The following is a 23118-nucleotide window of genomic DNA, read 5'->3' as shown; positions in this document are numbered from 1 at the left end:
ATGTACCGTTAAAACCCACTCTGATGTTTTTATTCGTTAAAAACATGCTATATATCGGGCTCGTTTGAATGGTCTTGAGATACGGAAGCTAATGAACGGGATGGATTTCTCTGATGTGGGCCCCATCTGTGGAAAACCACGAAAAATCCGTTTTTTTTCAAAAAAAAAAAAAGAAGAAGAAGCAGCGCATGCTGCTGCTGTCAGAGCGCCAGAGGCGCTGCCTGCCTCACGGTTGACGGACGGACGGGCTGGGGCTCACGGCCCCAGCTGTGGGCCCCGCCTTGATGCGTTTTGAAGATCAATACCGTGCATTTGATGGGTCCCTGCGGACCGTCCGTCCATACCAAAAATCAGGCTCATACGAAACTCATGTGGACCACACCATTTAAAAACATGTAAAGACATGCCTAAACATATAAAATCGCTTGGTGGGGCCTACCTGAGTTTTGGATGTCGTTGAAACTTGGTCTGTACGGTCATTTAGATGGGACCCACATAATGGATGGGCTGGATTGTGAATCACATCTCGGTGGGCCCCAAAACAAAAAAAAAAAAAAAAAAAATATTTTAAAGCAGCAGCAGCGCTGCTGCTGCTGCCGTGACGGGCGGCCAAGAGGCAGGGACCCACGGCTCCATCCGTGGGCCCCACCATGATGTATATTTTGTATCCACATCGTCCATTTGGTGGGCCACTATTTGACATGGACCCCCCTCAAAAATCAGGTCAATCCAGCGCTCGGGCGGCCCACATCACAAGAAACAGTGTGAATTGAACTTTACCATTGAAACCCTTTCTGGGTCCACAGAATTTTCAGATCAAGCTAAAAATTTTTGCTCCCCTCCTCCCTGGCCCGTGTGACCTTATGAATAAGTTGGATTTCAAATGAACATTTCAGTGGGCCTTACCCAAGGTCCAAGTGACCTTATGAATAGATTGGATTTCAAATAAATATTATGGTGGGCCCTAGGCCCATGTGGTGGAGCCATATTGATGTATTTCTGGCCATTGGGGAGGCCCACCTTGATATATATATAAGGCCCATGAGGTTAGGCCCATTCGACGTATTGGTGGCCCGATGTCGAGGCCCACTCTGATATATATAAGGGCCATGTTACGAAACCCATTGTGACGTATTCAAAGGCTCATGGGTTATGGCCCATTGCAATGTACATAAGACCCACTAATGCGGCCCACTTGATTTATATAAGGCCCATATGAGATGGCCCATTTGATGTATCTGAGCACTATGGGTCGAGGCCCAATGAGATGTATATTAGTCCATTGCAATGTGTGATTTCCTATGGTTTGTGTAATGGTGCTTTATGGCGGGCTAAGCCTTGGGAACAATGTTGGTTTGACGTCCACATTGTAAGGACAATGTTGGTTAAATGTCCGCATTGTCATACTCCTTAAGGCCACTGATAGGTTCATACTTATACTCTGCAGGCCGTCTAGGCCCATTTCTGTGATACGCAGAGCCCATCCCTATATGCATGTTTAGTATAGATCCATGGTTCATGATCATTCGCATCATATGTATGCCTGACGTGAGGAGTGACCGATCATAGCATATGCCTTTGGGCAGACTGTTTATGGGCTCCCTGATAGGCGGAGTTGCCCCATATAAGTGCATGGTACATACAGACTGTTGCATGACTGATAATGTGACTCATGCACTTGCATTTGTGTGATTATAGTTACTATGTGCCCTAGCGACATCAGGGCCATAGCCTCCACAGATACATCGTGGATGGCAGGATTGGAGACCGGAAATATTTGATTCTAGCATACGGGCACCATAGATGTCCCTGGGTGAAAATCCCTAAACCCGATGGTACCAGAGGATGACTCCAATGTCGAGACCGAGTGGATATGTGAGCGCACGAGGGCCGAATACCAGGAGGCCGCGTCTCCCACTGTGTCGTGGTCGGTTGGAAAGGAGTGTGGCCTTACTCGCCCGAGGGTAGGGGCAATACTAGGCCGAGTTTGACCAGCTCGTGAATGGGTCCGCTATCGACATGCCAGATAGGTATTGGGAGACTATTGGCAAGGCGGATAGTGAGGTTTCTTATGCTCACTTGGACTGCGGCTAGGAGAGCGACAGTGCCATTTGGAGTGTATTGAACCCCGGTGATTATCCAGAATGAAAACCGTACTGATACGTGTTGAGGATTGGCATGCTTGAGTTGCATCTTGCATCGCATGGCCGTGTTATGGCCGATAGCATTCATATCTTGCACCGCATAGCCTTGGTTTGTACGGGTGATTGCATTCATGTGCTCATCACCATGATTCCGCATCACTCTGACCTTGCATTTTGAGTACGTTTATATTGCGCACACACTTACACCACCCTCTAAGCTTTCCATAAGCTTATGCACGATTGATGCGTGCAGGTGACGCCAGGACGCAGTCGCAGCCATAGTCTCGCTGTAGTTGGAGCGTGCAGCTGAGCTTCTGGAGTTTGCTTCTTTTGTTACATTGTATTTTCCCTTTTGTCGCATTGTACTAAAAAGTTTTTGATCATAGTGGATTTTGTGGTGGTGTTCTTGTGGTTATTAGTTGTGGGTTATGCTTGTGTTATGCTCATTATGAATCAGACTGATGATTTGAAATCCTCCTTGTAGTATCCCAGGATCGGAACCTGGTGAATGGGTGCCGGGATCCGAAAATGGGGTTCTACGGAGGCTGTCGGCGCCGGATTCGGCGATCGGGAATTTTGTGAGCCCGGTTTCCGAGTTCGGGGCGTGACACCGATATATCATGATAATCATATGCAAAACAATCAGCAAATTCATTGAGTAGACTCATCATTGTTCCTTCTCATGAGGCTTCAGCAAGTTGCTGATGAATGTAGGCTTTGGGTCCTAATCGGTCCCTAAGTTGACTTTGACTAATGGATCTTGAACTTGGGGCCGAGAATCTTTCATCTCATCGGGAGCCTCCTCAAGCTCGATGTTGTCTTCTTTAGCTGAGTCCTCCATATCGACCAAATTTACAAGACATCCATCGTCCATCTCTTTCAGGATTTCTTCGAGCCTTCTTATTCTGGCCATGAAATCGGCCTGGTAGTGCTCATCTCTTGGTGTGTTGATCATGGAATTTCTTTGAATGTGAACATGGAACTGGCTAATAAGGAATGATGTCCCTCGACCAGGTGTCACTTGATCTCATTCCTTCAGTGATGGCTTGCACAATACTCTTTGGGTTCTTCTTCACTGATATTCTAGTTGGGCAGCCGAACTTGTTTCTCCCAGTGAACCGAATCGGTCCTACCTCTTCCCCATAATAATAAGTCTCATTGGTGTTTGAAGTAGCAGAAAAAGGTTTATTATTGGCCAGGAGTAATTCGACCATATGTTGGTTCCAGAAAATCACGAACTGATGTAGGGAGGATGGGATAAACACAAACGAATGAATCCAGTCCCTCCCCAACAAAGTATTATAGTTCGATGAGGTACTGACCATGAAAAATGGTGCTAACACTATCTTAGTTCCAACAATGAAATCGACCAGTAAGACGCTGTGAGTATTCATGACATGATCGCTGAAATTACTGACGATCACCTCGAATGGAATCATATTTGTTTTGCATGCCTAACTTAGCCATCATCCTTGATGGCAAAAGGTTAACGATATCCCCATTGTCGACCAAGATTCTGGTAATGGGGCACCCTTCTAGGTGAGTCAATATGTACAATGGCTTGAGGTGTTGAAATTTGTCGTGGGTAGGTTTGTCTATGACCACACTTTTGGACGTTGCCCCTACTTCTACTGTAATAGCGTTACTATGAGGGGCTCCATCAGCCTTGGATTCATTTTTAACATCTTCTTCAAATGAAAAAGAAGCATGATGTATTATTATCGAGGGTTATATTCTTTTGAATTGCCGGTCATCCTGTTCGGTTGGGTTGGTCTAGCTTGGAAACTAGAAGTCAATATGAAAACCATGTTACAATGAAACAACACTAGTGGAAATGTCCTAAACACAATTTCATTATTTGGACATTGCCCCCTTAGTGTTTCAGGAACTGCTTCCGTTCTAACATCATTTGTCTTATTAACGTTTCCATCGACCGCAAGTTCAACCGAGGTGTCCGGAGGTAGGACAATTTTCAATGCTTCAGTGGTCGATGTGAGTTCATTGCCAACCATTCATTTGCTAGGAAGCACTCATCGCTGAGGTAGTCTGATAAGTTACCATAGTTGTCTTCCTCCTTAGGACTCACCGACTGATTAGTTCGACCGAGAACATTTGAGTCCTAGTTTTGTAAGAAGGGAGAAAGTATTGCTCCTACTGTGTTTATAGCCACTTGGCCTTCGGGCACTGGGATCCTCCAGAAAGGCCTAGGTTGAGTTATCTCTAACCGAGGGGGTTTTACTACTTCTTTTGATTTCCCCCTTAACATAGCTCGATGCCTTTGCCATTGTCACTTTTGATTCCGAGTTAGTGCTTATGGAACCGCTGGGAATTTTGGATGCATGACCTACTTCCATATTCCTTCTTGGGTCGCTGGGGGTTTGACCATCCTTCTAGCTCAATGGTTCCATTTGCTAGCAGTAAGTGGGAGCCATCCATTGTGGTCGATGGCAGTCGTTGCTTCTAATTAGACAAGGGGCCACATAATGATCTCTACATCTTAGCTCAGGAGGATCCCCCCATCCTGGAACAGTTCTTCGAGCACACCAGTCACAAAGTTGAGAGCCCCAACTAACCCGTCTAACAGTGTTCGACCGATTATCGTTCAAATAAGAGGGCCAGCGCTGTTTTCGTACTAGTTGTCATGATACCTCTCCTTGATTTCTTAGGCTGAGATCGATCTGCAACCTTGGCTGATTCTTCAAATTAGTCGCAACCATGTTGACCTTCAGGTTAGATGGGAACATGTCTGTATCGATCAGCATGGCTTCCTTGCCTTTCTTAGGAAACTTCAGCAATCCACGGTCAATGTGATCCTGGATAACGTTCTTGAACAAAACACTTAGTTGAATGAGACCTAGTTTCATGCCATTTGTAATATTCGATCTTTTGCAATTCGTTGGCCGATGGTATCTTATGGTTCATAGGAATTTTGATAAATTCGTCGGCCAACAGAATGTCAAATATTTCCGCAGCTTTAGTGATGTCAAAAGTGTAAACCTTTTGAGTCTTCTATGCGGTCGATTCTGCTTTGACTAATGTAAAGCATACTAGTGGCTTCTTAGCTACCACCTCGGTAATTGCGATCTCGTAATTTGGGTTATTATAATACATTCCTAATAACGAGTTCTTTTGCTTGGTTCCTTCTTGCAGGAGTTCCTCATAGTGAGAGACCTTAGTTATGTCATATAAATCAATGAATTTTGTGCCTATGAACTTCTTACACAATTTATACTCAAGCTCGTTTTGTGCAAGTTGCACAAATTTGACTTTAGTCATGAAAACCTTGCAACGTCTCTCCAGGTAACTGCCGAAAACAGGCAAGATCGGCCACAGTGATTTCTCTATTCTTAGAGAAGAATTGGGCACAAAACTTCTCTTCCATTTCTTGCCAAGTGTGTACTGAATTTGGTAATAGCTTCAAATACCACATGAAGGTTGTTGTTGTTAATGAATGAATAAATAATTGTAATTTGTGATAATCATTGTTGGCTAATTCTCTGCTTTGCATTGTAAATAAGACAACATGTTTGATCGTCGATTGACCAGTCTCGCTTAAAAACAAGGCAAAATACGGTCGATAGTTCCTTGGCAATGGGTGTTGCCGATCCATCCACTTGGGATGTGGTTTATAATACACTGGGAGAGTGTTATGGTTGCGCACTTGACTAGTAACTTCTTGGACGATTTGCAAAATTTAGTCATGATCCATCCGCTGAGGTTCTAAGATTGGCAGTTGGTCGGGGCCAAATCGGTTCACATGATCCTAGAATTTAGTTGGCGATTGAATCCTCCTGACAATCCTTGATTCCTATTCTAACGTATAAAGTTCCTAGCCTCTCACTCCGGTCACCTAGCTTCCACAGGAGGTGGAACATTTTTTATCTCTTGAATAAGGACCAACAGTGGATTCTGTTGTGAGGGCGGCATAGATGGCAACAAAGCTGCATTGCCGATAGAACTTCCATCAGCATTATATTGCATTACCGATGGCATTCGCTTGGCCATCATAGTTATCAATTGATGCAAGAATTCAATCTAACTGGCCATATATCGATTAGTATTTTCAACTTGAATACAGAATTGCTCTCCCTAGGCCCTTTCATATTCCTGTATAAGTTGAATGCTCAGTTGTACATCTCAGAGCACTATAGCTACATTGTCTAAAAGAACAGTTCGAGAAGTCGATGCTCCTCCCTAATTCCCAGCACCATGCGTTGGACTATTGTTTAAATTCAATGCCTCAGGGGTTGATGGAACCAGCATGTCCTCGATTAGAGGTGGTGCAGTTGACGTAAAGGGATTGGTCCCTGCAATATGAGCACTTCTTCTATTCATGATTGGTAATATTACACAAGTAAGTTAGAGACAGGGTCCCACCGGGTGTGCCAAAAACTGTTCGCATTGCTTATTCAGTGTCTGGCTATACATGTGTGGGTGTGCCAAAATTGAAATTATAGTTTTAATTCAAACCAAACAACTATGACCCCAAGTACCAAGATAGGCAGACATGTAGTGTATTTTCGAGATGAGATCGGTCGCCTATCCAGCCACTCACTCAATGTGTAAACAAGATCAGGCGATATTCAGAGGGTGGGGTTCTTCCTCTAATGATGGGTTGTACCTTTGCCTTCTGTATGATAGGACTTTTCAATACAGATAAAGTGAAATGAGAAAACGATTCTTACAGTCGGTCACGAAAAGAAACTGCAAAACACTTTTTCGAGTGATGAACTGAATCCAGTGTACAAGCGTAGAATCAAATTATAGTTAAAATTACCGGCTATTTGATTAATCCTATGGATTACAATATGGAATGTAAACATCAGTAAAAGCTTACACTAAGAAATGTAATTTGCTCGACATGAAAGGTAAAGGAATACACTAGGGAATATAAATTGACTGGTAATTGAAAGATAGATTTGGTTTATTTAGGCTGGTATGAGACAAATTTCTCCTCTTACATTCCCCTTCTATTTATAGCTTTAACCCAGTCATCTGGTTCTCACGTTCCAATGGTTGCCATAACCATTTGCCACTACTTGAATTCATTTATTTTTCCCTTTATCATCTGTCATAGAATCGTTTTTTCACAATTGCTTCTTCATCGGCCGCTTAGATATTAATGTGTTACTGTTTGATACATTCCAACTGTTGTTTGCTAAGAACTATTTTCAAATATTCAAATACTCCATGTGGATTTTGTATAAATCACATGTAATCTACTCTGGTTGGCTCTTAAGAGGAATGGCGATAATGGGAATGAAAAGACCCAACCATTTGGCCAAGTCCATTTTTCAAGTGGGCAACTACATGTTATACATAAAAAATGGATGTTTTAAAGTCACTCCCATTCAACGTACATTCCTAATTTAAATCACTCTTAGGTATGGGGCTATATTTTAGTGGTCCAACTATTTATATGATGAGTTTGACTGTCGATAGAGAAAAGAAACCTAATTAGATTGAACTTGTTATGGGAGAGTGTTCATAACCCCAATTGTAGGGTCACGATGTAGTAATAATCTCGGTAAGACCGAGTTGGAATCCACAGGGACTGAAACTTATATGTTTCTGAAATTAACTAGAAGCAGAACTAGAAGAAAATGTAAAACTAATTTTGAAGTGATTGAGAGAGTAATTGTGAATTAAGTAATTAAAACTAAGAATTTAAAGGTGGGAACTAGGGTGCCAAGGATTTACTTGTAATGATTAGGGAGCCCTCTTGCTTAATTCAAGTAACACAATTAGAATTGGAGTCCTATCCTCTCCAATTGAAAAATATATCAATAAAACCAAATCTGAATTTTCATTGACCTAATTCTCATGAAGGAGAACTATGATAATTGGCAAGGATTCCATTACCAAACCATGCCTAGGAGAAATGGCAAACAATAAGATTTATTAATCCCATAATCTCAAAGCAGGAGAATTGTGAAGATTAGGAAGGATTCCATCACCCTACCATGCCCAAGGGATGATGGTGAACAACAGGACTTATTGATTTCAAAATCTTAAATCAGGAAAAGAAGATACTCAAAGCTATTGCAGATATACTGTAATTTGAGTCATAATAAACCATTAAAAACTAAAAGTATTCCTTAAATATTAAATTAGAATTCATGGAGTTCAACATAAACATGAATCAAAGTAATAAAAACATCTCATTATGCTACAAGCTTCATCTCTTAGCCCTAGTTAAGTGGTTTAGCCAACCATAGACATGATTGGATCTAAAACCCTAGAAGAAAGTATGAAAATAACTAAGGAAGAAAAAGAAAAACTCTTGGCAACGACTTCTCCACCCTTTTGCTCAACTCCTTAAACCCTAGAAGATTCTTTAGAGCATCCTAGGGAGTCCTATTTATATTTGTGGAACTCCAACTTTCGCACCTAGTTGAAAAACTCTAGAAACCGCCTCAAATTTACGCAGTTTGCTAAAATAGACTTCACTCTGCATAGTTTTTCAAAATAAACTTCACTCTGCGCAATTTCATAGAATGACCCAGAGTTTCAGAATATGCTTTTTCAGGACGGTTTCAGGATTCCTTTTCTTCACTTCAAATATTTGATTCTCTTTATTTCTCACTTGGTTTTTTTGGATCTTTGGCTATGAATTCTTCAATCTTAGTTCCCTAAGATCCATCCCTTGCCTTGGTGATTCTTGAGCATCAAATCCATGCTTTTATCACCCTTTTCAATCCAAGCTCTTAAATTCACCTTGCAACACAAACATGAGTAAAATAGAACATTGACCATTATCATATTCATAAAATCAAGATATAAATAGGGGATAATATGCAATATTTGACCCTCAAGAGAAAGATAGAATGGTCCATGAAAAGAGGTCGAACCAAGAACCATCATGAACCCACAGGCCAAACTACCCAAAAGAGAACTACTGGCTGGGAAGATCCGACCAATAAGATAGCTCGACTTGATCATAGGTCAGTCCAGTCATAGGTCGGATAGCCGTAGCTCGGCCAGATCATAGGTCAGTCCAGTCACAGGTCGGACGGTCGTAGCTCGGCCTGATCATAGGTTAGTCTAGTCACAGGTCAGATAACCGTAGCTCGGCCTAATCATAGGTTGGTCCAATCACAGGTTAGATGAAAGTAGCTCGACCTGATCATAGGTCAATCCAGTCACAGGTCGGGACGACCTTCGACAAGGAGAGCCGATAGCTAATGGAACCAACAATCATGAGGACACTATAAGCCGATCAACATTGGGATGATACCGACCCACTTATAGCTCAGTACTGCCTGCCTTCGAGGCATCATCTGCCTTATCCATCCGATCTTGCCTAAAGGTCATGTGGACTTATCGGTTTCCGACTACCGTTTGATGTTCACAACCTCAAGTGTAGGGTCGCGATGTAGTAATAATCTCGGTGAGACAGAGGTCGAATCCACAGGGATTGAACTCATGTGCTTCTGAAAATAACTAGAGGTAGAACTAGAAGATGATGTGAATCTAAATCTAGAATATTAAAGAGAGTAATTGTGAGTGATTGTGAAAACTATCAATTAAAGTTGGGAACTAGGGTGCCAAGGATCCACTTTTAGCTTCTCAGGATGCTACCTTGCTTGATTTAGGAAATCCAACTGGAATCAGAGTCCTATCTTATCCGGTTGGTAAGAGAGATAGTCAGATCTCTGAACTTTTCATTGATCTAGCCTTAACGGATGAGATTTGTGAGGATTGGAAGTGATGTCATCATCCAACCATGCCTAGGAGACAATGGCAAACAACAGAATATACCAATCTCATAACCAATCATAGGAGAATTGTGAAGATTAGGATGGATTCCATCACCTTATCATGGCCAAGGGACGATGGTGAACAACGAGACTTTCTAAGTTCACAATCTCAAATCAGGAAAAAAAGATATTCAAAGCAATTGCAGATCTATTGTAATTTGTCACAACAAACCATTAAAAACTAAAAATATTCCTTAAATAAGAACTGAAATATATAAGGTTCAATTAAAACATGAATCAAAGCAAAGAAAATATCCCAATCACACTACAAGCTTCACCTCTTAGCCCTAGCTAAGAGGTTTAGCCAACCATAGACATGATTAAACTAAAATCCCTTAAGAAAAGCATAAAAACAACTAAGGAAGAAGAAGAAAGACTCCAGGACGGCGGCTCCACCCTTTTGCTCCACTCCTTAAACCTTAAAAGATGCTTAGGAATATCCTAGGGACTCCTATTTATAGTTGTGAAACTCCAACTTTCGCACTGAGTTAGAAAAATCCAAAAACTGCCTCAAATTTATGCAGTCCGCGCAAAATCTACGTTACCCTCAACTAGTTGAGGACAACCTTCGACTGGTCGAGGGTCACCTTCGACTAGTCAAGGATGATGGGAATTTAAAGGATAATGTTGTTGGAGTTCGAGTCAAGGATTCCTAGGCTAGTTGAGCAAGAGACAGGATTGGTCGAAGCTTAGACTAGTCAAGGATCACAAAAATTCACTTCAAAACTTCGATTCTCTTCATTCCTCACTTGACTTTTTTTGGATATTTGGCATGTGAATTCTTCATTCTTGGTCTTCTAAGATCCAATCTTTGGCTTGGTGATTCTTGAGCATCAAATTCATGCTTTTAGCTTTCTTTTCAATCTAAGCTCTCAGATTCACCTTGTAACAAAAACATGTATAAAATAGACCATTAAGCATCATCATGTTCATAAAACCAAGATATAAATAGGGGAGAATATGCAATATTTGACACTCAACATACTCCCCAACCAGCATTTTGCTAGTCCCAACCAAAAATATGCGTGAAGTAAACCTCAAATTTCAATATTCAAACCTTTTTCAGAAAACAATCTCTTGTGCAATTGAGTATGAATGAGTACTAGAATTAAGATGAGAAAGTGGGACTTTGAAAACCTAGAGTCAAATCAAATAAGCAGTCAATCAAATAGGTTCTTTAGTAAATTTTTTCAGAGCATAAGTTCCTATATCATGTTTTTCAATGTGCTCAGTGCAAATCAACTTCTAATAAAAAATACCATCTTTTCATAATGTTAATCATGCTCATCACTTCAAGATTAGTTGAAAATTCAAGTACTGATTCCAAACTTATCCCCTTTTTCTTTTCTTTTTTTCCAATTTTTTATTTTATATCGACGGTCATTTGTATTCATTCAGTCTTTTCATCTTTTCTCTTTTCTTTCAGATTTTTCATTCTTTTTCAGTCTTTTTTTCCAGATTTTGATCGAAACGTAGTCTTTGAAGTTCAGCGAGCCGAACTAAATCTTGAGCCAACCGAACTACACAGATCATTGGCTATAAATAGAAGCTTTCTCTTACTCTTTAAACCATGAAAATTCATAGTCTTATATTGTGTTGTAAAGAGAGATCCTTCAAGTCTCCTTAAGTTATTTGTGTTGTAATTCATATTTTATTATTATCTTATTCGATTCTCCTTCTCAAAGTTAGATTAAACTGTTTTTTATAGAGTGATCCATACTCTACTTTGAGAATATAAAGAATTAAATATGCAGAAGTAGGGTTTCATTTATTTCATTAAAAATCTATTAGATCTCTTTGTATCTTTTTGGGCTGAACTCATACAATGACTTCATCAATATTCCAAGAAGAAGATCACTGCATTCAAGCTATAACTACGACTTCGACTTGCTAAATCGAAGATAAGTACTGTCTTTTAAATTATTTCAGTTTGAGTTTTTTTAGGATAGCCCGAAAATCTCAGTGGGTTTGTTTATGGTAACCCCATAAAATCACAAAGTGGGTTTGATTGTGATAGCCCATGAAAATCACAATAGCTATATAAGGTTGTTAAGGTGATCCTGAAAAACCTTGAAATAGTGAAAGACAAAATTGCGAGGGTAGTAATTTTGGGAGTGGAGTAGGTTGCATTGAGGCACCGAACCACTATAATTCTTTTGTGCATTGTGGTGATTGGATTTTATTATTTGTGTTATTGTGTTTTTCTTATTCTTTGCAATTAGTTTGATATTTCGATTTCAAAGACGTCGTGACATAAGGTTGTCCTACCTAAATCTTTTAGGTGTAAGGTTGTCCTACGAACCATTTGATATCAAGAATTCAATACTTTGCAAAATTGTATTACATAAATTTCTTATTCCGCATTATATCGAAATATTTGGCATTGTCCTATTTAAACCCCCCCCCCCCCCCCCAAAAGGACTTTTATAGCTCATCTTTTCAGTCCTTAATGTAAAAGATATAAGCACGAGACAATAAAAAGAAAGGAGATGTGATGGAAAGGTAGTACATGAAGATGTAGAATTTATGCTATTCCAAGGATCTCGGTGTGAAGATGGGTTAGCATAAAGACTAGACAAACTGAAAGCAAACTACCCTAATCCTATGAAAATAATAAATTCTAATCATAAACTAGGAAAGCAAGGAAAATCTACTCAATCCTGCAGCAAGGTTCCTCCTCTGGCCAGTATCTTGATAAATTTCTCAATAGGTTTCTTAGTAAGATCATCCAAAAGTCCCTTTTGCAATAGACTTGGATGCCCTAAAGCATGAATTTCTAGAGAAATTTATATACCTCAGCAAAAAGTTTCTTTTTAATCTCCTGAGGTGTCCAAAGTATATATGATTCACCTGTGACAAAAAAAGTTTCAATGTTAGCATAACATAGTGAATCAGAGACTACACATAGATAAAATTAAGAAAAATTCTTACTAGATGGTGTAGTCTCAACACATTTCAAAGTTTTAGACTTCGGTTCAATTGTCAACTCCTCCCCCTTTGATGGTAAACATTTAGGATCTATGGAAGGAGAGGTTTCAAAAAATTAATTCCTTCAGTCAGTATCAACTAGCAAGGTATTGTCTCACAAGACATTCATCAGATCTTGTATCATGAATCATTTGAATCTGCAAAGTATGTCAAGCATTCTTTCAGAGAGTTGAGAGAGTCAGTTGAGAGGGCATCGTTCCTTAAATTGAAGTCTGTGATGATCTGCCCAATGATTCCATCGTCTTTGAAAGTGGATGGAAGCATGTTCTCTTGCTCTTCATCTTGGTGAGAATAAAGCATCACCGGATGTCTCTTGCCTTGCCCTGTATAGGTAAATTGAGGATCAGCAGGCGAAGAATTGATGTGAAGACTTTATTCATTGGTACTACTTAGTAAAGGCATGTATCATCAAGGGTTGACAACTCAGATGGTGGCCTCCACTAGATGATTTCAAATTCCAGAGTCCTATCGAGCAACTCGTCCATCTCCCTAGCCATATTATAATTTAAATCAGGGAAGTGTCTAAACATGCCTCACTAGAGTTGGAAAGGTTGGTTGAAAGGGGATCATCCTCCACATTTAAATCAGACATGTTAGATAGGTGGAGTAGATCATTATGGTCAACAACTTCTTGTACCTCTTGATCATTGACCTGGACCAAACTTGAGATCAATTTAGGGGAATTTGTGCTGTAAAATCATGACTGTCATCCCATTCCTCATCATTTTCGAATTCAGTGCAGTTCACAAGTGGGATGGGATTGCTTTCCTCACATTCTGTTTCTAGGTTGGGTTGAGGCTCGAATAAACTAACCTCTTCCTCCTCATTGAAGCTAGGTCTGTCATGTGGGTGAAGTGTGTTAGTATCATTATATTTGAAAGATAATCATGTCTCTTGATCATCCCTTTGGACAGTCATCGAGATTAAGTCTTCAGGAAATTGAACCGTATGCTCATTAACAGAATCCAACTCCTCATTCCCAATTCTAAAGTTCTCCACAAGCAAGTTAGGATCACTTCCCTCACATTGTGTTTCTGGATTGGGCTGAGGTGGGGATAAACTATCCTCCAATATCTTATCGAGGCTCAATTCAAGCGCTTCTAATGTTTTTCTAATGCTTGCAAGATAGTTTGTGTAACTCTAAAGTGAATCCTCTCGGATCGTTTCTGGTTAGATTTCAAAGGTAGGGGATCCAAGAGAATTGTCACTATGATGTATTGCTGGTTCACCTTCCCAATATTGTCGTTTCCACTTATCATAATAATACAGGTCATAGGTAAGGGAGTTTGATGGTTGTTGATTATCACCCATAATATAATCTCGCATTGTTTTCTTTTTGTTCGATGGGTGATAATAGTTCTCACCTCAATAATCACGTACTGTTCTCTTAATTAGTGGGGTGTAATTATTCTCCCACATATGATCGTGTAACGACTTCCTAATTGGTGGAGCATTATATTCCGGTCGAGTCTTAATTATACTTTGAGAAAAAATTTGAGACATATGTTGTTTTCTAACATAATTATCTAACAGCCCTTCACAATGTCTCGCATTTTCTAGAACTAGCTCAGCATACTGACGTTCCCATTCTTGCGTGTACATGGTGAAACCCTAATTTTGAATTTAATTATAAAAAAATTTCTACAACAATATGGACAGTAAGTAGAGGGAAGAAGTTACCAGAAGAGAAAACTATAACTGAAGATCCTACAAGATCAGAAAACAAAGTTAGTTCCTAAAAATAATACAGAAAAATCCTATAAACAAAATTCTAAAATTAGAAAATTCTAAAAATCTTATATTAGAAAATTTCAAAAAATAAGAAAAAACTAACCTAGAACAAAAATTAAACCTAGAAGGAAAACTGGATGAACTGAAACAAAGAAGAGATCTAGAAAAGATAAGAGGGAAGGTTGGAACAAAATTACCGAATAAAAGTTGCTATGTTAGAATCCTACAATATAGAAAAGTAAGTTAGTTTCTAAAAGCAAATCAGTAAATCCTAAGATAGAAAAAAAAAGTCAGTCCTAATTCTAAAATTAAATTTAGAAAAACACAACCGCTAGTCCCCGGCAGCGACGCCAAAAACTTGTTCACAACCCTAAGTGTAGGGTCACGATGTAGTAATAATCTCGGTGAGACCGAGGTCGAATCCACAGGGACTGAACTCGTGTGCTTCTGAAAATAACTAGAAGAATATGTGAATCTAAATCTGGAATATTAAAGAGAGTGATTGTGAGTGATTGTGAAAACTATCAACTAAAGGTGGGAACTAGGGTGCCAAGGATCCACTTATAGCTTCTCAGGATGCTACCTTGCTTAATTCAGGAAATCCAATTAGAATTAGAGTCCTATCTTATCTAATTGGTAAGATAGATGGTCGGATCTCTGAGCTTGTCATTGATCTGGTCTTAACATATGAGAGTTATGAGGATTGGAAGTGATTCCATCATCCGAGCATGCCTAGGAGACAATGGAAAACAACAGGATATATCAATCTCACAACCAATCATAAGAGAATTGTGAAGATTAGGAAGGATTCCATCACCCTACCATACCCGAGGGATGATGGTGAACAACAGGACTTACTAAGTTCACAATCTCAAATCAGGAAGAGAAGATATTCAAAGCAATTACAGACCTATTGTAATTTGTCACAACAAACCATTAAAAACTAAAAGTATTCCTTAAATAAGAACTGGAATCCATAAGGTTCGATAAAAAGATGAATCAAAGCAAAGCAAACATCCCAATCACGCTAAAAGATTCACCTCTTAGCCCTGTGTAAGGCCCGTATCCTAGTCCGTACCGTTTCGTAGACTCCTACGGTCTCTCGGTCGAATTCCGACAAACCGCGACATGTAATCGGCGTTTGCATGTGACCTTAAGTTGCATCCCAAAGAACTGAGTTGGCTCGACTCGAGACTTGTACCCTCACGACCGCGCCATCACCACGGTTCCAACGTTGCATCTCGCGTGCTGATGCGATACCCAGGCCAGGAGATGTGGGCACGCGTTTATTTTGAGAAAAAACGCTGTGTAAGAGAATCTCTACCAAATATCAAATCAATCAATCAATGTACAAGTCAAGTGTATATCCCATCACACCCATCCCTCTCTCACCCAAAGTCAACAACACCCATACTTATCCCATCCCTTCTTACCAAAAAGTCAAGAGAACCCATACCCTCCATCCCATCTCCCTTACAACCCATCCTCTCCTTCTCATTCTCTACCCAAGCAACTAAGAGAGAGGACCGTCAATGGAGATGGAGCTCCAAGGATAGTGAAGTTTGTGGCCTACCTTTCTACCCCCTCATCTTTCATCATAGCCCTTCAATCTTTATCACCAACCATCAAAGGGAAAGCCTAGGAGCTAAGGAGTCCAAGGAGCTTAGAAGAAGCGGAATTGGTGGGTGTTTTATAGGCTTAGATTTGTATTTTGATGATGGGCCAAGTGGGGCCTACCGATTGATGGTATGGATCCTATTTGGGACCCATCTTGATGTATGTATTGTAATCCTAGGAGGGCTCATAGTGGTAGAGCCCTCCATCACATGATTTCTCTCTCTCTCTCTCTCTCTCTCTCTCTCTCTCTCTCTCTCTCTCTTTCCTTTTTTTATGATGGTGATGATGTGTTTGGCCCACCCTGATGGACCCCATGATGTATGTATTCTATATCCATGGCGTCCACCGCGGAGTCCACCTTGCTGAACTGTCCAGTGGACAGGCTTGCTACCTGTCCGTCTGGACAGGCCCAGGTGATGAGACAACACAAATATCTACTGATCTAAGGTCGATGGGTCCCACACGTGTGGACCCAACTGATGCGTGTGTTATATCCATGCCATCCATCACGATGGAGCCCACCTTGATATGTGTTTTGTACTTAGACTATCCGTCAAACGGACGTCCAGGGGCTGGGCAATAAATAAAATAATGATGATGATAATAATAATAATATTATTATTATTATATTGTGGTGGGCCCCACGTGGGACCCTCCTGTTGAGGAAAGGGATTGGTCGGTGTACCTACAGCAGCTATATAGCTGTTGTATTGACGTCAGCAAATCCCATGGGTCCATCATGTAATGTGTGTTAGATCCAAGCCGTCCGTTCATTTTTTTAGGACGTGGGGCCCACCCACACGTGCTACACATGTGGGGTGGGGCCTACCTTGATTTATATTATATATATATATATAATATAAATATATATATATATGCACTGTCTAAATCTGGACAGTGATGAGCGGGCTACCATGACGTGTGGACTTGATCCACACCATCCAACACTTTGGACGGTGGGACCCACCTTGTATGTATATATTACATATCCAGGCCATTTGTTCAGGCTATGGGGCCCTATCGCATGTATCATCCGCACCTCCAACTGTCTAGACAGTGGGAATCATTGTGATGTTTGTGCTTTACCATAATCGTCCATCTGTAGGGACCATTGTGCATTCATGGGACCCACCTCCTGTGTTGCATGCACCATGATGTATGTGTTTCTCCAGCCGTCCATCTGTTTGGACATGGGGCCCACCTCACATGTGTGGTACATGTGGGCAGTTGGGACCCCACCTTGATGTATATGTACTAGATCCACCACACCCATCCCTTCTTCAACCCATTTTGGATGGGGCAGATCCAACAAGGTGGGCCATGCTCAACAACAAGCTCCACTGTTAAAACCTTGCTGAGATTTCACCATGTTGTTCACCGTCTTTGAGTGGGTCACCATGTAGCGGAGCCCACGTGATGTGTACTTGAAATCCACGCCGTCCATCTAATCCCATATCATCTTAGACCGTGGGCCTGGAAGTGAGGCAAATCCAAGTCTCAAATGTTCCACACCACAACATTAGTAAGGGCTGACATCCTCCCTTTTGTCTTATTTCTAGGCCCACTATGATGATTGTTTGAAGCCCAACTAGGGGCTGTGAGGCCCACTGATGAGGCCCACTAGGGATGTGTCTTATCCTGATCGAACAGCTGTTGGACGTCCAGCAAGTCCATCGTGCAGATGGGCTGGACGCCCAGCTGCTGGTCCACCTTCTCATATGTATTGTGTTTCCCTATTGGCTAGTATGTATGAGGCCCATATGTGAGGTCCAATCTAATGTGATCTATATTAGGCCCATGAGATGCGGCCCATTGCATTGTGTAAGGCCCATGTAATGCGGCCCATTGTGTTGTGTAAGGCCCATGCAATGCAGCCCACTTGATGTATATTAGGCCCATTTGATGAGGCCCGATGTGATGTATGAGAGGCCCACATGTGCTGCCTAATGTGATATAATTATGACCCATTTGGCCCTTATGTGAGGCCTAGTAGGATGTATGTGAGGCCTTGTGTGAGGTCATGGGCCCCACCATATGTTTGGCCCTATGAGGGTCACTCCTTGGGAGTAATGTGGTTAAATGTCCACATTGATAGGCGATGATGGTTAAATGTCCACATTGTGACCTTCCCTTAGGCCTTTGTTAGGTCCATTCTCATTATTCTGGGTCAACCCAAATCATTGGGCCCCATTGATGTTGCATGGTTCATCATCACCGTAGACGGATGGCTCCGTGCTACCGGATTTGGCATATCCACGGCCGAGGGCTGATCTTTATATTTTGGTTTAGATCAGCTGTTCATTTATGGACCTGCCTTGCATATAGGCCGATTATTGTTGTCGATTATCGATACCGATTATGAGTATGTGATAGCATAGCATCATGATACATGTCCATGCACATCATATGTATGCTTGATATGAGGAGTGATTGATCATAGTATGTTTTTTTGGGCGGATTATTATGAGACTCCCTGATAGACAGAGTTGCCCCACATGAACACTCGGTACGTGCAGGTTTGATACATGATTGGACAGTACTCATGCATCTCACATTTTGTGATATGACTACTGTACGCCTTAGCTATATCAGGGTCATAGCCTCCACAAGCATATCGTGGATGGTTAGATGAGACACCAGAAATGTTTGGTTCTAACATACGACCGCCATAAATGTCCCTGGGTGAAAATCCCTAAACCCCCGAGGCCAGTGGACACTCCAACGTATAGACCGAGTGGATATACATGAGCGCATGATGGCCGTATACCAGTAGGCCGCGTCTCCCATTATGTTGTGGTCAGTTGGAAGGGGGTGTGACCTTACCCGCCTGAGTGAGGGGGCAATATCTAGGTTGAGTTTGAATAGCTTGATAAATGGGTCCGCTATCGATGAGCCGGGCCCGATATTGGCAGGCGAATAGTGAGGTCTCTTCCACTTACCCAGTTGTGCGCTTGGATAGGGGCGACAAGCTGGCGTAGAGTGTATTAAACCCCGATGATGATTCCATAGATGTACGGTACTGATATGTGGACTTATTGAGCAGGAGTTGCATACTCATTCATTCATTCATTCACTATCCACTCGAGTTGGTGGTGCACAACTAATTGTTATGTGTACCTTTGTAATGGTTAGGATTTTGGTTGGGGGATGCAACTAACTTGAGATCAGGAGCTTACCACATTGAGTCTGGCTATCCAAATTTAGGTATGGGACTGGTTTGGATGTCCCTTGTGATGGACCCCATAGCCTTCGATACTACGTACTATCATACGTGCTATCATCCCTACTTCACACTCTGGCTTGGTCATATCATTCTCACTGTATATTGCATTACATCCGCGACATATGGCATTTTGGGTTGTTATGTTTCTGCATTTATATGGCCTAGATGAGGTTAACGGTACTCGTGGTCTCATCAGGATTTGCATATTACATTGCTTTCTCAGTACATAATATTAACTTATTATGTTTTTGCATCGCATAACCTAGATAAGGCTGATAGTGTTTATGGACTTGCCAGCATGTTTCCACATTAATCTGATATTGCATACTCCGATATTGTATGACTCTTGGACTTTCTAGTATTTCTGCCATTATATGATTTATGGACTTGTATTATATACTTGGCACTTACCTTGCGCACACACTTACACCACCGTCTAAGCTTTCTATAAGCTTATGCACGATAGATACGTGCAGGTGGCGTTAGGTCACATCAGCGTTGAGCTTGGAGCGTATAGCTGTCTTTTGGAGCTTTGATCTTTGATATATGTATTTACCTTTTCGGCACTGTATTCAATTGTTTATATTAATGGATATGTGATGATGATGTTGCCTTTGTGATTTGGGTAAACTTGTGGTTATGCTTATTATGAGTTAAATGTATGTTGGAAAATCCTCTTTATAAGATCCCAGGATCGAAATCTGGCGTATGGGCGCTGGGAGCTGAGAATGGAGTACTAAAGAGGTTGTCGGCATGGGATTCGGTGATCGAAAATTTTGTGAGCCCGGTTTCTGAGTTTGGGGCGTGACACCTTAGCTAAGAGGTTTAGCCAACTATAGATAAGATTGAACTAAAATCTCTTAAGAAAAGCGTAAAAACAGCTAAGGAAGAAGAAGAAGGAAGACTCCTGGACGGAGGCTCCACCCTTTTGCTCCACTCCTTAAACCCTAGAAAATGCCTAGGAACATTGGAGGGACTCCTATTTATATTTTTGAAACTCCAACTTTCGTACCGAGTTGAAAAAAATCAGAAAACTGCCTCAAATTTACATAGTCCGCGCAAAATCTGTGTAACCCTCGACTAGCCGAGGACAACCTTCGATTGGTTGAGGACCTTCAACTAGTTGAGGATGACAACAATTTAGAGGATAATGTTACTGGAGTTCAAGTCGAGGATGCCTAGGCTAGTCGAGCAGGAGCTAGGACTGGTCGAAGCTTAGACTAGTTGATGATCACAAAAATTCACTTTAAAACTTCGATTCTCTTCATTCCTCACTTGGTGGTTTTTTTTTTTGTTTTTTGGATCTTTGGCATTTGAATTCTTCATTCTTAGTCTTCTAAGATCCAATCTTTGGCTTGGTGATTCTTGAGCATCAAATCCATGCTTTTAATATTCTTTTCAATCTAAGCTCTCAGATTCACCTTACAACAAAAACATGTATAAAATAGACCATTAAGCATTATCATATTCATAAAATCAAGATATAAATAGGGGAGAATATGCAATATTTGACACTTAGGATTTGATCTTATCTAAGTCAAGTGGCCCAAAGATCTCCCTTGAAGATCTTTCTCGAAGATCTTAGAAGACAATATCAAAATCCCAAAAATATCGGACACCCATGATCTAAGGGATATCTCCGATGTATCTGGAGTTCCAAACAAAAAAAGATCTCTAATGGTGTAATCTTCCCTCTAAATAAAGAAGATTTTCCGCTCATGTGATCTTTCCTCTCAACTATATAAGTGAGTCCTTAGACGGTGAAAGGTACATTTAGACACACCCAACTCATAACCTAATATACGACTGGTGACTCTTTTCCTTAAGTTCTTCTCCTACAAAGACCCAAGTTCCTGACTTAGGCATCAAAGGGTCCTCTATGTTAGCCGGGGTCTCATTTGTTCTTTTATCTCTTGTGTACAGGTGTTCAAGGCTCTAAGGAGGGTCTGCCGGAAAACTGCATCAACATAACTATTTCGGAGCTATGATTATTTAAATATTTTCCTTAAAGGCCAGCCTAAGGCCAGGGCTCAAGGGACTAGGGCGGGCCAGGGACATTCCCACCCACCCCAGCCCATTCCAAACATTAGCAGGCGCATCTCTATAAATTAACTAACCACTCATTCGGTTTAAACTCTTCCTTCGTGGAAGCCACCCAAAAAACTAATTGCATAAAAAATTTCTTACTTGGCTGCTTGCGTCAAGCAACAACCCGTACTCATTGCACTCATGCAGCATATAAGAAAAATGTCACTGTCATATCTGACTTTTAGGACGAATCATGTTGAGGGTGGGCCACCTGATTGATGGACCCCTCAAAAGGCATCGTGTGTGTATGCATATGGAGGAAGAGAAAAGGGAAACGGATTGGCTACTCCCCTGCAGCCATCCAATGGCTGGTGGTCGGTGTTCTGTGGGCCACACCATGATGTATATGGTTCATCCATGCTGTCCATCTATTTTTCTAGATCATTTTATGGTACGAGACCAAAAATGAGTTATATTCCAATCTCAAGTGGACCACATTACAGGAAACAGTTTTAAATGAACGTAGACCATTAAAAACTTTTTGGGTGCTATAAAAGTTTTTGGATCAAGCTGTTCTTTGTTTTTTCCCTTCATCTGGGTCTGTATGACCTAATCAACAGGTTAGATGTCAAATAAACAGTACAGTGGGCCTTAGGAGGATTTTAAGGGTGGATATCCAATCACTATTGTTTTCCTGTGGTGTGGTCTACCTGAGATTTATATCCCTCTCATTTTTGGTAAAAAGCCTAAAATGATCAGTAAAAATGGATGAACGGAATGGATGAAACACATACATCATGGTGGGGCCCACGGAACACCCACCACCAGCCACCGGGCTGGTGGCAGGGGGAGTAGACAATCCGTTTCCGAAGATAAGAAGATAAGTAGTGGATTGAATGATTGATTAGGTGGGTTGGTAAAAGGAATTCCACTCAAGCAGCAAATCTTGCTGTCTGCAGTTTTCATGATACATTCTAAAAATAGAGGGTCTGCGGAATCTATTTAAAGAAAAAAATAAAAATAAAATTGAGGCCGTGGGTCCTCCCAAACAGTTTTAAGAAAAAATGTTAAGATATATTAATATACATGAATACACCGTCCTCTCACGCTATTAGAACAGAAGGTCAAGTGTCTCATGAGAGTAATTATGATTCCGTAGTATACACATATTCACTGACATGTAAATGTTATTTAACCGCTTGTGTGGGGTCCACCGTGATGTGTATCCAACACACGTATCAGATGAGTCTGCACGACAATGGCATGACCCAAAATTCAGTTGAGGATTAATGGATATCTATAAAATAAAAAAATAAATAAATAAACTACCGGATTAATGTAGTGGCTCACATGACAGTGATATCGGTCTTATTTCAAGGTGTCCCACTTTCATAGCGGTAATCCTTTGGATGGTTGGATTTGTACACACAAACTTCAGCAGGCCCTGTAAGAATTCTAAAAGGTGGGCCTTATTGGTCAATGGTCTAGATTGTCCTAAGGGATGGATAATGTGATCGGGTGCACCAGTGGACCCCACTAAGTCGTCATGCTTCTAGAATTCATGTAACGATTGGAATGCTATAGATGTAATACACAAACAGTATCCAAGTAGGATTGGGATTATCAA

The sequence above is a fragment of the Magnolia sinica genome, chromosome 5, assembly GCF_029962835.1.
Source record: "Magnolia sinica isolate HGM2019 chromosome 5, MsV1, whole genome shotgun sequence".
NCBI lineage: Eukaryota > Viridiplantae > Streptophyta > Magnoliopsida > Magnoliales > Magnoliaceae > Magnolia > Magnolia sinica.
This window is presented reverse-complemented; position numbering follows the sequence as displayed.